Below are 15,962 nucleotides of genomic sequence, written 5' to 3'. Positions count from 1 at the left end.
ACCTCCAGCGTGGATACCCTGCTCACACAGCTGTCCTGCTTCCAAGACCTGAGCTACTTTCTTCACCCAGTGTTGTACTGGTTTATTTAGACCTGCTTCTTGGATCTCTGACATGGGTCTGCTCATTGCCATGCACAGGCATGCCTGTGTTTGCAACTTACATCCCCACAATAAGCTATAAACATGTTAGCAACGTCAGGTGGGCTTGGCACTTGTGTGCTAGAGTATAGGTGGAGGGGGAAGTGATACCTGCTCCTGCTGTGAAGCGTTTTGAGAAGTATGAATGAAAAACTCAAGCTTTTTCAGTGTCTGCTGAAGGAGGGAGGCTGTATGCTAAACCACTCTCTTCTCATTCATACATGGTGAGAAGACTGTGGTCTGAACTCTGTCCCTCAGGGCCCCCACACCATTTTGATGGCCCTAACTGCAGGAGCATCTCTGTTTGGAGCCCGTGTCTTTTACATCTCAATGACTGCAACCCTGGAAATGAAAAAGAGGAAGAAATCAGTCTTTCTTAGTGTCATTACCATGAATGGAACTACCTGGATTGCTTCAAAAACACACTTTACCAAATATACAGTGGTCAGTAAAGTTACCAACACGAAGGGAATAAAGTCTTTTATTTCACATATATGCTATAGTAAGTGGCATTTCTTATCCTCATTTACTGCTGAATCCCCAACCTGTCCTGGACTGAATGCCCCCAGAGAAAAACAATAATAGTTTCCAGCTCTGAATACTGCCTTTTGTCATCAGGTCTGAAAGCCCTTCACAAAGGAGAGGAATCTCATTTTCTGTGTTTTTCCACAGGGAGAGAGGGGGTCACGCAGGCATAGCCCGAGCCCCGCTCTGCTTAGTGCCCGCCTGCTGCCACGCCGCCTTCCCAGGACACGGCTGTGCCCTCCCTTGCCAGCCAGCCCTGCTCCACAGAGGCCAAAATGCTGAAATGCCACTTGTCCAATTAACATTCGTCATCTGTGCAGGAGACTGCAAGCGCTGGTGCGGGTGGCTGATGGTTGGGTCAAACGGAGGAGTCTTCCAGTTAATGCTGACCAGGGCTAAGGTAAAGAGGATTCCACAGCCCTTTGCTCACTCCCCAAGCTCCTTCTTCCTCAGCAAGCAAGTGTTTTTTTTTTCTTTTAGAACAAAATTTGAAGCAAAGAATTGCTTTCCATCAGCCAAGGTGCGGATTTTGTTCTCCTTAAATCACCTTCGGCTTGATGAGCGTGGGCACTCCTTGCTGGTGCCTCTAAACATTGCCTGGAGAGAAAACCTCTGCGGAAAGTGAAATTCAGAAGAGCTAATAAAACATTTTCTGAAGGGTTTGAATCTCTCATTCCAAAGAAAACAAAGAGGTCGGCTGACCTTTCAACCTGACCCTTTTCTTTTTTTTCTAAGGCATTAAGAAAAACATTCTGCAAACAATGAGTGCTCGTGGTAATTGTCCCTCCCCTGTGCCCCAGTTCTTGCCAAAAGCAACATTTCAATGGCTATGGGGGGTGGAGGTTGAAAGCAAATGAGTGAGCAAGCAAATGCTGGCTTTCACACATCAGTGGCTGGCTACGCCCTGACCACATCCAAGGAGGTTCAAGGTGAGGGAGTCAAGCTCTCAGGCTGATCCTCACCGAGTTTTACAGTTGCAGGTATCTGAAATATTGCAGTCCAGGTATGGAAATCTGTGTCGGAAGCATTCAGAAAGCCCCGTCAAAGGGTAAGAAAAAGGGTCACGCAGTGGTAAAGTGAAGTATAATTCAGATCAACATCTCTTCAATCTGCTGAATTCCACCTTCACGTCACGTGCCACATCCACTCATCCCTCAGCCTGTCGAGGTCCTTCTCCTAGTGTCAGGGAGAGGCCTGGTGTGAAAACAATTTCATGTTAGAAAATAACTAGTGCTGTTTTTATGTGAGAAAAACCTTCTTGTACCGTTTATCTCCATTGTTTTCCAGCACTAGGACCTGCAGTGGATCCTGCTGTGACATGTTTCCAGCTGCAAAAGGAATCAAAAGATTTAGGGTTGAGTTCCCTCCTGATTCTGGAACATGTTCCACTGTGCAATCTTTTGTAATATCTCTCTGCAATAAAAGCACTAATGCTCTCCAAGAGGCCTCCCTCTTTCACTGTCCTCATAAGAGGTGATGACAAGCTCCCAGCCCAATTGTCTACACACATCCTTAACTGCAGGGAGCGAGAGATTTAGCTACCTTTCCTGGTTCTGACACTAACCTGTACGCTGGTCCTGGGCAAATCGCTTAAGCTTTACCCCACCCGGACAAAATTTTCATAGAAATCCCTTCTTGCTAATAATGGAGCAGCAGCGTTAGCACTGCTGGGAGATAGTTGTAGGCAGGGGGGCTTTCGGCTGTCTTCGGGCCTCTGCTGCCAGAAAAGGAGACCTGCCTATGCCAGGGCTCATCTTGCTAACTCTGAGGCAGCTGAATCAGTTTTGTAAAAGCACACTGGTACTCTCGAGGTCCTGCCTTTGAACGTGTTTCTCCAGCTGTAAAATGTGGATAGAAACACCGAGCCAGCTCTGTAAAGGTCTGCTGAGATTTAAGCTATGTTGGCATCCTCCTCCTCAGGGTCAGTAGAGCTGGCAAACAGGAGGAGAGCGCAAGGACGGTTTCTACTTTTCTTTGAATCATGCTGTAAAACCCCGCAACCCTGAGAACAGACCTCGTAATTTCCAACAAGCACACAAGTGGGTTTAGGTGCTCATGTGGGAGGGAAAGAGGCGGTTCAGGGGGGTTAAGTATACAGTGCATCCAGAATCTTTTTGTTACCCTCCAGATTTACTTCTCTTCAGTAGGAGTTTGTACAGCAAAGTACAATTTTGTGGCTCTTCTTCAAGACCATTAACTCAATATAAAAATATCAGCACTGTTTTTATTATCTGAAAAAAAGAGCTCAGAGCTGAGTTTTTGCGAGCAATGCTTGGTTCATTAAACAATGACTCAGACTAGGTTTTGTGGTGGAGGATTCAGCTTTTCCTTAGCGGTAGGATCAAGATGTCCTGTTTTCATGATAATCTACCTTTCATCTCTCTCACATTGCAAAATTCATTTTTACCTTGATCCCACACAAACCTCTTAGTTTCTTGCTTTTGTTATTGTAAATTATTTACTTTAGAAATGCTGAATCATGACACTGAGGTTAGAGAAAATTGCACTTCTATTTAAAGTAAGAATTGTTCCCACATCTTCTGAAGATTCCTGGACTATTATTTTTGCGTGTCCTTATGTTCTATGGTTTAAAAAAGTTCAAGTGGCACTTGGTTTGGCTCTCCTAAGAGAGTTCCAAACCTGGACCTTTTACCCTGGAGATACTTAATTCTCGCAAACAATGCCTGCTAACTCTACATGGGAGGAACTGTGCCTAGACATTGGAGGGCTGCGTGGGCAGTCACAGCGCTGGCTTTCCTCACACTGCTCAAAGCGTGTCCATCTGCTGGCTGGTCTCCTCAAAACCCAGGTGGCAGAGCACTGGTGGGTCCCAGGTTGCAGCTGCGTGGCCTCACGTTGTCCGTGAACGGCGTGGCATGCACCTGAACAGAAGCAAGCTGCAATTCAGAGAAGTGCTGCAGAGTTTGTGTGAACACCTGAAATGTACGTTAACACCTTGGGCTTGCAAATATTGGGCTAGAAATCTGCTGAAAAAAGATACTTGTAGTCCCCAGTTCTTATGTGACCAGAAACATAAGGAAAAGGAGTCAGAGCCCCAGCCCCAGGTGTGTACCGCAGCCCGCCGAGCAGCCTGGAAATACAAGTACATCATGGCCTGGGGCCACGGCTTGGTGATTACCCAGCTGCAACCCCAACCCACCAGTGCAAGGGCTACCTCCCGCCCATGCTCCTCACCGTAAGCTGTGTCCCGCCATCTGAATCACATCTGCTCTAAGCGAAGACGTGCTTTTGTTACACATCATCCAGTGACAGGCAGCTACCAAGGCTCCCTCCATATGCAGTCACTAATTAAACTGATAACTTGTTTGTGCGTCAGACGGCTGAAGTGAAGGCGAAAGCTGAGATGGGGTGACCTGCAAGGTGGTGTGTGCAGTACAGCAGTGAGCGGCTACAGCAGATAAAAACCAGTCTGAGCCTGGTATGCCTTCTTTTCCCCATTTTTTATAGGTTTTTATAAATGCAAAGATGAGATGCATTAGGGTGGGTAGAAGACAGTGTGCATGTGAAAAAAAGCCCTAATTTACACTTTGCTGTGTTTTATCTGCTTACAGGTGTCTGCTTCACCACCCTGCGCGCTGCCTGTGGGATCACTGCAACACCAGCACTACTTTGAGAGTAAACTGTATCGGGATAGAACCTGTGGGTTGGTGCTGGCAGACGAATTTCTGCTCGGAGCAGTGGCTGGCCTCGGAGCCGTCACGCACGGCTCCTGCCCGCTCTTCTCTGAGCCGGTCGGTAGCCCACCGTCTCTGACAGCGGCGGCCGCTCGCCCGCTGCATCTCTGCTCCACTGAGCACCGCCCGACACGCAGAGAGGCAGATAGGGGCCACCTCGTTAGTCATTTAATGAGTAAACAAACCATTCCTTCAGCGTTATCCAGGATCATTCAGCCTGAGCCGGGACGCCAGCCCGGCAGAAAAGGGGCTCTTGTTCTGGCCCCCCTCTGCAGCAGCTGGCAAGGGGCTTGTCCCTCGAAGCAGAGCAGGGCTGCCAGACAAGCAAGCCCACCTTGTACAGAGCATGCAGGACGACCTGTGCCAATGACTTTTTCCGAGGCCGGCTCAACCTGCATCAGTTAATCCATGTTTTGTGTGCATTAGACCCCAAGTTCTTTTATATTACCACTGATAGTTGAATTTTCCATTTTAGTGGCTCTCATCTGCTGGAGATGTCAACAGTGCTCTGTAACTGTGGATTATTTAAGCCTCAGCACATCTTTAAGGCAGGTTTTTATACCCCTATTTACAGAAGGGCTGGGTGAGACCAGGCAGCCATGGGAAGGTATGTACCAAGCTGCGTCATGGCCAGGGGTAAACCCCCATTTTCCTCTCTTTGTTTCTGCAATGGGATGTTGTTCAATCTAGGCAACTGTGTCAAGGGATGGGGTTTCCCAGCAGGATGGTGTGATGGTTTGTGTGCATGTGAGAGCCCAAGCTGAAGCCCAAATGAGCACTGAAGTGCTGCTGGCTTCTCCAGTGGCAAAGTAACTATTTTACCTGTTAGTTGCCCTGCATTTTACAGCCCTTCCCATCCTGCCATGACCTCACCCCTTCATGGATGGGCTCTCAGGTAGGGTTAGCCTGCTTACAGGTGCAGCTACAGGACAGCCGCTAATCTAACTCAGGCTATAAGGAGAGATGTTGGAGTGCAGAGCTGTGAGGAGCTACAGGAGAGCAGTAATGCTGCCAGTCTTCTTTTCTCCCAGGCTTTATCAGGATGCCATGCACGCATTTGATGCTTGCTCCTGCTCCACACATGAGTCTACGCCACCCTGTCAAGGGGCTGCACGCGTGTTCTCCCTGCCAGGTCGGAGGCAGAGCTGCGGGCATGCAGACCTCCCTCACCCTGCTGCCTGCACTGCGGAGTGGCGGCAGGGGGAGAAGCGTGCGTGCTGGAGGACTTGGAAGCAATGCAGGACTCGGGGGGGATGACAGCGCAGGACCCACGAAGCAGGAACCTTTGGGTCTCATGTTAGCGCTAGAAACCTGCCAGAAACGGGACAAATGCAGGAGTGCAATTAGCAAACCATATTCCCCGGCTGTTTCCAGGGAGCGTGCGTTCCCCCTTCCCAGCTGTGCTGGGGTGGAGGTGAATTTCCAGTGCAGCGGGAGCACTAACAAGTTAATGTTTAACATTATTATTACCTCATCTTCCAGAGGCTCCTTCTAAACATAACAATTGACGACAGGCTCCTGATAGTTTGGAGGAGACCGACCTCAGCCCTAAGACTATGATGAATATGATTTCCCTTCCCCCTCTGTTTTGATTTTCTGCTCTGTTACTCCAGAGCATTGGCTGGCCATGACCCCTGGCTGCTTTTTCTGTAATTACCAGCTCCTGCCAGATTTACTGTGGAAGTTAATGTCTGTTCCAGCCAAGTCAGCCCCACTGTTATATTGTACGAGACAGTAACCCCTTCAGCACAGGCAGAGCTTTAGCGAAGCAAAACAAAGCATCAGGAATGGGGCTTCTCAAGGCCCTGCAGAAAGCCTCACGTGCTTGACGAGGGTGCCGCATTAACACTAGCGCTTTCACGACACAGAGGCAGGCCACAAAACCTTCCTCAGGGTCTTCCAAATCCCACAGAGTACAGGGGGTGCTCGATGAGGAAAGAGCAAGAAAGCAACTCTTGCAAGACCTCTGACAAACTCTCAGGCTTTCCTCTCAGTCCACTGTGCTCCTCTGGGCCTTTTCTTCAGAGCCTGTGCATGTGCATGGTCTGGTGGGACTTTCTTTAATAAATTAACATTCTGGATGGTTACCCTTAAAATTGGAAGGATTTTTTTCAGATGTTGTTTTTGCAAGCAATTTTTTACATGCTCAAAAGAAGCTTGCTAAAAAGGGCGAGATTCAGACTCAGATGGCTATCCAGTAGAGGCACATGTCTCAGCTTCAGTCCAGCCATCAGAAACACCTTGTCTTGCATCCGCACATTCTGCCTGGCTGATCAGAGCAGCTCCTGGGCTGCACTCATTACAGCAGTGTGCAAATACAAGAGCATTTTAAAGGTCTGTGGGAGATAAAACATACTTGAAACATAGTCAAGGGCTAAATGCAGTTAAAATAAAGGCCAGATTCTGATGAAAATTATATTCAGCTATGTCTGGAATAATTCCATCTAAGGGAGTGGAGCTGTGGCATGTAAGTCCTGTGCCATGGGGTCATGGGGAGATTAGATGAGTAGCCTTAGTACGGTGTGCACCACATGAGCTGAAGTGGCCACAACAGCAGTGAGCAACGTCAGAAACTTCTGCTCTAGACACAGCTGGGAGATAATTGTGAGGAATCAGAGAGGTCACGCAAATACCAACCTGTTAATGTGACCTGTACTACGGATGGGAAGACACTAGGAATAGACCAAGAGTAGGCTTGAGTAACACATTTGCAGCAAATTCTCCTCTAGGGCTCCCATATTTCTATTCATGATTTTGCAGACAGATGCACAGTAAGTGCATGGTGGAAGTCTGGTACTTCCAGGCAGTGTCATCGGATGTGCTGCATGTGCCCTGTACAGTTATTCTTTGCATTTCAGATTGATATTTAGATATATTGTGCAGTACACATGCAGTAGGTCTGTGCATCAGACTTACTTCATGTGGCTGGTTTGGCACAGTGCGGGAGCACAACAGCGTGAGTTGGGGTGCTGCCTGTCCCAGATACCCCCGCGGTGACTCCTGGGCACCTGTCTGAGACTGTGAGACATGCTGCAGTGTAACAAGGGGCTTTTGACCTGATGGGCCAAGCAGATATTCAGAAAACCATGAGAAATGTATAAAGCTTAAACAAACAAACAACAAAAAATCCCCAAAGATCCAACTGGAGATATTTATGTGTAGAAAAAGAGGACATATCTGAAAATGTAGATGTATGGGCAGCCCTAGTCCTCACCACAATTTGAATCTGTGGTTCATGGCAGATAGCCCACTCTTGAGGAAAAAACAGCACTCTCTTCTTCACCAAGGCCTTCAGAGCCAACTTTCGGGTTTGTGGGGCTGCAGGCGGGACTGGGCGCCGGAGCCACTTGGAAGGAGAGGCTCTGTGCTTATTCCCACTGTGGAAGCTGGGACTGGAGACATGCCAGAACAGTGGGGCAGGAAGTAGCAGTTTGACATGTAGGGACTCACACACAACCCAGCTTTCGGGTAAAAGACTTTTGGAGCAGCCAGTGACTACGGACACACCTCAGGCGTGAAGAACCACTGGTTTTCCACGTCCAGATTTGACAGGAGCTCACCCGTACCAATGTCCCCGCGGGTGGGTTGGTCTGAGTCCTGGGCTCTCCTGGGCTGCATGCCTTTCTGCACCGACGAGGAACGTGAAGGGAACGTCCCTGCCCTGGTAATGTTGGCAGCGGATTGCAGAACACAAACGAGAGTAAACACAGAGTATCCCCATCGGAAAGAAGGGGAGATGAAGACCCGAAGTCATCTGCAGTACTCTGGGCATCAGTTCTGGACCCAAACCAGGAGGAAGCTCGCCCGCCAGCCCCTCTAAACCCCGGTCTGGGTGAGGGCAGCAAAGGGGACCCTGCACGGGCCTCTCAGGGATGAGGCAGACCTCTCAAATCTTTTCTAGCGTGTGAGACAACGCAGTGGCCTGTCACGCGACGGGGGGGGACGTGTCTGGCAGGCTGGCCCTGCGAGATGCAGGGGCTGTGGCAGGAGGCCACGGCGGCCTGGCCGCCCGCCAGCCCGCGAGGTTCGCCTCCTCCAGCAACCTGCCAATCTGCCGCCCCTGGACGTGCCGCCGGGGAGCGGGACAGCAGCCTGGCCGCGCGCTGTGCTCGGGCGTGAGGTATTTATTATCCCAGCAGCGGGGAGGTGTGAGGCGGGAGTCGGATCTGCGAGGAACGCAGGGGCCGCTGGCTCTGCCCTCGGCAGAGGGGACACCTGAGCTGGGGGCAGGAGGGTGCGGCGGGAGCCACGGCACTGCGGGTGGAGATCGCCGTCTTCCTGAGGTGCACCAGGGCGGCACAGGTGCCCGTTGTTGAAAGTCGGCTGAAATAATCCCCGCCGGTATGGAGTGGGAGCATTGGCCTCTCCCTGCACTGCTTAGGAGGACATCTCAGCCCGCTTCCCGGGAGATCTCCCCACAGCTCCTGCTCTCTTCCCCCAGGCCGGTGAGGTCTGCAGCACCGCCTGCAATGTGCCCCACGGAGCGTGCTGGAGACACTCAGGCACACTCACCTGCCCTCTGGGTGCCACCACACGTTTTTGGGAGCACCTCAGGTTGCCGCTGCGGGAGGACGTGGCGGGTGTGAACGGATGCCGATGAGTGCCCCGGGGTGAATCACGAATGGGGTTGTGCTCATTCTCCCTTCCTGCGCACGCAAGAACCCTGCATAAATGCTATTGCATAGGCTGAGTTGATTTAAGGCACACGTGTGAAGCACCCCACAGGGTGCCAGGGACTGCTATTGCGGGGCAGACTGCTGGTCTGGTCTGGCTGAGGACCTGCCTCTGGCCATGGCTTGTATCCACACCGCGGAGAGGAAGGAAGAGCTCGTTCCTGCATCTGGGCGGCGATGCAGCACTGGACTTGGCGAGCAGGGAGCACCCTGGGGTGCTGTCCGCCTTGTGAGGGTGCAGGGCTACTGTCTCCATCCTTCATCCCTTCTCCCTTCGGTATGCGGTACGTTGCTGGACGTGGGGGAAGCCGCCAGGTATTTTCATGGTAGGAATCACACAGGATAGGCAAACATGTTACAGGCCATTTGCAACACCTTCACTTTACTGAAGCAGAGTTTAAAAGAGTTTCCAACAGCTGTAGCCTGGCATAATCTTGGGTACTCAAATAATTTCAAACCTTCAGATTCACAATACTGAAAGAGTTGGATTGGTGAAAAACAAGAATTAGACTTTCTTGATTTTTGTATCACTCACTGCCTGTTTTCAAAAAGGTATTTTCAACCAATATTGAAAGGCGAAATATATTGTCAGCATCTTCTTAAGTGTCTTCAGGTGCAAGTAGAAATGATGGGAAACCCTTGAAAAAGGGCAGGAGTGGGAGGGAGCCCTGTTGGCCCTGTTTACAATGCAGACTGGGATTTGCTGCTGAATTTGTTGAGTCTGACTGCAGTTTTCTTTTGATTTTGGGGTGGGCATGTGTTGTGTTTGAGTAACTACTTTAATAGTTACAGCCTGGGAGAAATGCTTTTTGTGTCTGTAAATCCAATGGTAAGGATGTGTAATTTGTCAGTTTGAAAAACTGAAGGATTACACCTACACTGGTGTGTCGATCAACAATTACCTATATGCAGACTGTTTATTATTGGCAATTATGCATACTGGAAGGCCTGTGTAGTGAAACCCTCCCTATCGTAAACACGCTCAGCTATCTAGTCACCAACCTGTGGGTTTTATCCTGTGGGAATGGAGGCTGACACCAAACCCAGCAACAGAACAAAAGTTTTGTCGGAGGGAAGGGGGTTTGCAGCATATGAAGTGAGTTTTGATTCATTCCCGAGCTCAGATGTTGCTTTGGGAAATGTATTCTCTTCAGGTCTCTCGCTGTGACTCTATAAACAGAGGCAGCGACTTGCATTTGGAGGCACTAAAAGTGATTTAAATGATTCAGCCTGGGATTTTTGCCAAGCAGCACCTCCTTCTGTTTGCTGCGGGGGCTTTTCTGCCCTCCCCCTTGCCGGTGGGTTGGTTGTTTTTTGTTTTTTGGGTTTTTTTTTTTCTCGTTCCATGTGAAATTTTTTGAGACTATCCTTTGAGACAGTCTCTTTCTCCTAAAGAAGAAGAAGGAAAAAAGTTTGCTTCTCCAGATGGACAGCTGCTCCCTGCTCCTTTTGATGTTGCTTTTATCTGCCAGGCCAGTGCTCTCTCACCCTCTCCCCTCCCCCGGAGGCAGTTTCCATGGGGGTCTCAGGGGAGCTTTGTCTCTCACATGTGTTTAAAGAGAAATGTGGAGCTGACACAAAGGCTCCACGGCTCGACCTTTCGCCCTCCGGAGTTATGAGGGCCATAAAGCTCGAGTCCCTGGTAACAGCGCGATGACCAGGGCAGTTCTGGACACAGACAGAGCTTTTTTGGCAGAAAATTGTTTAACTAAAAATAGTTCTAGGGAGGAAAATAAAAGGTTGTGCAAACTAAGCAATGTCTTTTATTGCCTTATTTGGTGTTACTGGTAGTAGCATGAATTTCTTCAGTATGGCCAGAGGCAGACGGCTCCATCGCATTTAATATCAGATTTGAAATGCATGGGGCACAGATAAAAAGGGACACCCGCTGAGGTGCTGGGGAGCCAGCCTGTGATCGCCGGTCTGCAGATGCAAAGGATGGAGGCTGCTCTGCTGCAGCACCTGACCTCCAGGCAGAGCTCGCCAGGGGCCCGGCATGAGGCACAACCATCAGGCATCGAGCCTTTCCCTACCAGGCAGTGGGAGAGCTGCTTCTCCTTGCTCGAGAGGAGTAATCTCAGGGTCCAGCAAAGGCCTGAGGAGTCGCCAAGCCAGCCAACAAGCAACTTTAGCCTCGAGTCTCGCAGAAGTATCCAAGCGCCTTAGCTCCAGAGCAGAGGAAGGGATTGCTGTTCCCTCACCGCTCGCAGCTGTGAAGCTCTCTTTGAGCTAGCTGTCCAAGCTGGGTGTCTCCCACCACAATTTCAGTCATTAGTAGTGCAACCTTTCTCTTTTTTTAATTTCTATTCAGCCTGGCTAGTAGCAGATGTTGGATGCAGGTGCTCCACAGTTGAGGAAAAAGGTTCACCAGCATTTGCTTTCCCGCTCAAGCTCTTGCCCTCTGCCTAAAATGGGTCAGACATAGAATGAAAGGGGAGGAAAAAACCCTGATTCTTTTGCCTCCTGCAGAGGGTATTTATTTGCAGGAGAGTTGCAAGAGCGTTGAGTCCTTATGCATAAGTTATAACAAGTGGAAAAGCTTCCACAGATGAGTGACTTGCCCAGGACATCTGTTCTCCTAATGGCAAAGCTGCTCTCCTCAGAGGTGCCAGATACAAGAAGAGAAATTCAGAGGTGGATCCTTCATTTCCTTAAGGGAAGGTCTAATGTTTGAATGCTGGGTGTAACAAAGAGCAGGTGCCCACGAAGCCTTGTCCCCCAGTTTTCTTTCCTCCAAGTTAAAGTGCTGCACTGTGGCCTGACCATTCAGGCAGCATGGGGGGGAGTGGGGGTTTGACTCTGTGCATGAAGACTCTGAGCAGGAGTTTCAAAATCTTTACAGCATCTAAATATTGTGAGAAAATGCCTCATTCTCTTTGGGAGCAGGTTGTTTGGGAACAGGGGCCACCTGTTACATAGGTATGTGTGGGTATATCAGCTTGATGCGGTTCTTATCAAGGCGTAGGGCTATGGCAGTAATAAGACATTTCCCAGGAATCTTTCCTTAAACTTTTGCTCTTCTAAACCAGATACAGTGAGAGTCATTTGCTGTGCAACAGAGGGATAGGTTTTTCCTACTCACAAAAAAATTCAGGAGACTTTTATTTTAGGTTAAAAAAAACAAAGCCGGGGGGAGGGGGGGGGGTTAAGTCTCCAAAAGAAAGAAAAACCTCAGTGATTTATGCTGAGACATTTTGTGTTTTTAACCTAAATACAGCTACTGTATTTAGCTACTAAATACAGCAGACAGGGAGAATTTTTACACCAAAAGGTACACAGAGAAAACATAGTCAGCATCTCCTTCCACTTGCATGATCTCTCACCCCGGTAGTCTTTTTGCTTGAAACAAGCAGCTTTGTGTGTGAACACGAAGTAAAACTCCCTGTGCAACCATGCACCAACAACCACATGCAGTAATTCTTCATATAGCTACGTTTGTCTGCCTGTCTTGCATCATAAGGTGCACATATGCACTCTCATTTTCTTCCTATAAATCTCCTTTTCTTTTCAGAAAGTTGTAAACCTAAAGATAACAGCACACGCTCTCTTAAAAGCAAGGTTGACAGTGAAATCCTTGGCTTAAAAACGTTGCCTGGAGGAGAAAAATCTCCATCAACCCAAAGGCAGCAGATTTGGCTCATGTGCCAATTGTCGCTCTCCCACCACACCATGGGGAACATGCTGGGGGAAGGAACGGTGCAAAAAAGGAGTGCAAAGGGCAAGCAGTCCTTTGGCTCTGGCGATCCTTCAGTGGTATATGAGCCTTAAGGGGATCACATGACGGGAATAGAGTGAAACAACCAGCTAGCTCCTTTAAATCACATCACCTTGTAGAATCAGTGAACACAATCTCTTCCCTCCCATATATCACCCTCACACCAGACAGATCTTGAATGCAGAGGAGAATTGAGCACTTCTGCTCCAGAGCATGCATCTGTGGTTAATAACAGATGATCCTAATCACTGCTCCCGGAGCCCAGGGCTAGCTGATAACTCTCTGTTCTGACTACTGACCCCCATAATCTTCTCATTCCTGAGAAGGAGCAGATATTGTGAACGATGGGTTTTAACAATTGGGACAAAAATAGTCCTCCTTTTGCTCAAGGAATTCAGATAGCAAACTAAGGGAGCAGCAGAGCGGCTGAGCAGCCACACTACAGAGCTGGGAAAGATCTGCATTGTGTATCTGGCTCTGCCACAGGCTTGCTCTCACGACCTTAGGAAAATTAGTTAAGGTCTCACAGCCTCATTTTCTTCCTCTGGAAAAATCAAGATAATAATAGACAGCAACTCCAGAATGGTGTTGTGAGGATACATCATTAATTGGTACTGATAATACACATTGAATTTTCCAGAGTAAGACGGGATATAATATTAATAGCTGAGAAACACGCTTTGCTGAAACTGCTTCTTTACTCAGAGTGGTTTCACTGCTTCTGCAGCAGCCCTTGAGGCTGCATTACCACTGAAGGGTAGCCTCACCAACTCTCCATTTACACTTTAAAACCTCTACACAGGCAGCAGCAGAGTCACAGATGCAGCTGCAAGAAGAAACCACACACCACAGTTGTGCAGGTGCATGTGGGCCCCAGTGGGAAAGAATATTAACTGTTTCCTGGTAATAGGGACACAGAGGTCCTTCACGCGGATAAAATAATCTCAGCCACAGTTCTAGGACACAGCCTGTGTGGGAAGCTACTATCCAAATGAATACACAACTGTGCTTAACAGATCCTAGCTTAAATGACTACAGACTAAATATTCTGGATTCTCTTTCAAATTCAGCTAAATCTGTGCATTGTGTGCCCCATATTTTCAATGTGGCAGGGAAAGCTTTCATCCTACAACTTCCATTAGCGTTAGTTTAAAGCATAGTGGAAAGCGTAGATGATATTTACCCCAGTATTTCAAGATCCGATCCATTTTTTTTAACAAGCTAATCATATTATTTGCATCTCTCCTTGATAAAAACTTGCAGCAGGATCATTCTTTGTGCCCATAAGGTACCTGGGAATTAGAAGAATAATTCATAATTGGTTCTTTTTTAGAAGGGTTTTATATTTTTCAAAGAACTTTGTTTTGATTCTTCTAATATATTGTTTAATTACAATTATTGTCTGGAGTGGAAACTGCATAATTATTTGCAAAAGTAACAAGGCATGTTTCCCTTCTCTGAAAAGACTGAAGTGAGAATCAGGCCTCCAGTATGAATGTATACATAAACTACATTTGAAAATCATTTTCTATGAAATTGCTTCCAGTTATCTGGTTTGCTAGAATATTAAGATGCAAATCTAGGCAAAGCAGATTTTTTTTATACACTTAGTATCTGTGAACCTAGTATGATTGGCTGAGCTGAAGCTGCTGCAGGAGATAATGATGTTCTGCTGAAACACAGCAACGCTTCAATAAACCCTGATGATGATAATGCATTGAAATAACAACATGTGGCATTGCAATCCACCCACACATCATCATGCATCACACCAAAAATGTCACGATGTGCTGATGGTTAAGTTTCTCTTCTAAAATCACAAAGCTGTCAGTTCTAGCTGCAATGTTCACAACAAACTGTGCTTTTCCATTTCATGTCTTGTCTTTGTCTGGTTTCAACTGTACCCGGGATCTTTCTTACTTGAGATGGTGATGGTGGATGCTCCTTAAGCATTTAAAAATGGGATTCAGAAAAATACTTTGCCATCCAAGTTTCCGCTCTTACAGAGCCCCACCTGAACAGTAGGAGGCTGTAAAACTAGGCAGAAAATCTAGTAAGAAAGAGGTCTGGCACCAGATTTCTATGCCTTCTTGCTTTCAAGCAGAGCAGAAAGTAGCCTCTGTCTTTTGATTCCACTTGAAATATAACTTCTGCAGGTTTTCCAAATGCCTTTGCACTTACAAACATTTGAAAGCTTAGATTTGGCACAAGTTTCAGCAAAGTTTTAGGTTGGTAGTTAGTTGGAGTGATGGCAGAAGTGGAATTTTATCTTCCCTCTATGTCATGATAACAAAATAGTTATGAAATCTTTTTTTATGTTAGCCTTCTTGTCCGTTTGATAAATAAGACAACACATTCACCATCACTTACCTTCAAGAGCTTCCACTTTTCCTACCACTGGTGGAGCTAAAGTAAAGATGAAAAATTTTAGGAAAAATTGCTTGAATGGATCAGGCTAAATCCAAAGAAGGCCTGCCTGTATTAAGGTTGGGACCTGGATGGAGTTTTGGTTCCTATACCCCAAATATTATCATTGATAACTTCAGCTACTGCTTAACTCTACAAATACCTACTTTCAATAGGTGCTTCAACTCTTAACATAAAAAAAATCCTATTTAAGCACTCTTAAAGTTCTGTATCTACACATGCTCACTAGTACGTCAGTGTTTATAGGTCAGAGAAGTGCGACTTCTACCCCACATTGAAGGTCAGTGGAGATCCAATCACAAAACTTCTCTTCTCTCTGCCCTTCCCTCCTTTTCCCTGTTGGGCTGGATGATGATGCCTGCTGGGTTTTTTCTTCCTCCCTCAAAGCAACAGTGACAATGATGATGATCCTGTGTTCTCACACAAGAGCTTGGCGCTTGCGACAGTCTTCCCAGGATATACATTAGATGCCAAAAAGTAAGTGACAGCTTAAACATGGTTAAGTTCATTAGGGCTTCTTCCATCCTAACCAAGGGGAGTGCTCTCCTGCTCTCATTTCATATTTCTAAGGTACTGGGGAGATGGACATAATTCCCTTCCAAAGGGCTTGAAATTCACATTTCCCACCTCCCTAGAAAATGTTATGATGATCAGGGGAGAGACTGGGGCAGGACATTTCTCCTCTTGTAGGTCTTCTAGCAGGGAAGGGAAATAAAATTAGATTCACTATGTCAGAGAGAAGAAGAGTGGTTATGGCTATGATGCCTACTGGCTAGGGCACTCGCTAGC

At 47.6% G+C, this 15,962-nt stretch overlaps 1 non-coding gene across 1 annotated transcript; it reads right to left on the bottom strand.

Annotated features, from left to right (window-relative positions):
- Positions 1 to 15,629: 15,629 nt before the first annotated feature.
- LOC142032486 (U6atac minor spliceosomal RNA) lies at positions 15,630 to 15,741 on the bottom strand. Its single transcript, XR_012650848.1, has one exon. It is a non-coding gene; the product is annotated as a U6atac minor spliceosomal RNA (small nuclear RNA).
- Between the last annotated feature and the right edge of the window lie 221 nt (positions 15,742 to 15,962).

The sequence above is a fragment of the Buteo buteo genome, chromosome 6 (genome assembly GCF_964188355.1).
Source record: "Buteo buteo chromosome 6, bButBut1.hap1.1, whole genome shotgun sequence".
Lineage (NCBI taxonomy): Eukaryota > Metazoa > Chordata > Aves > Accipitriformes > Accipitridae > Buteo > Buteo buteo.
This window is presented reverse-complemented; position numbering and strand designations above follow the sequence as displayed.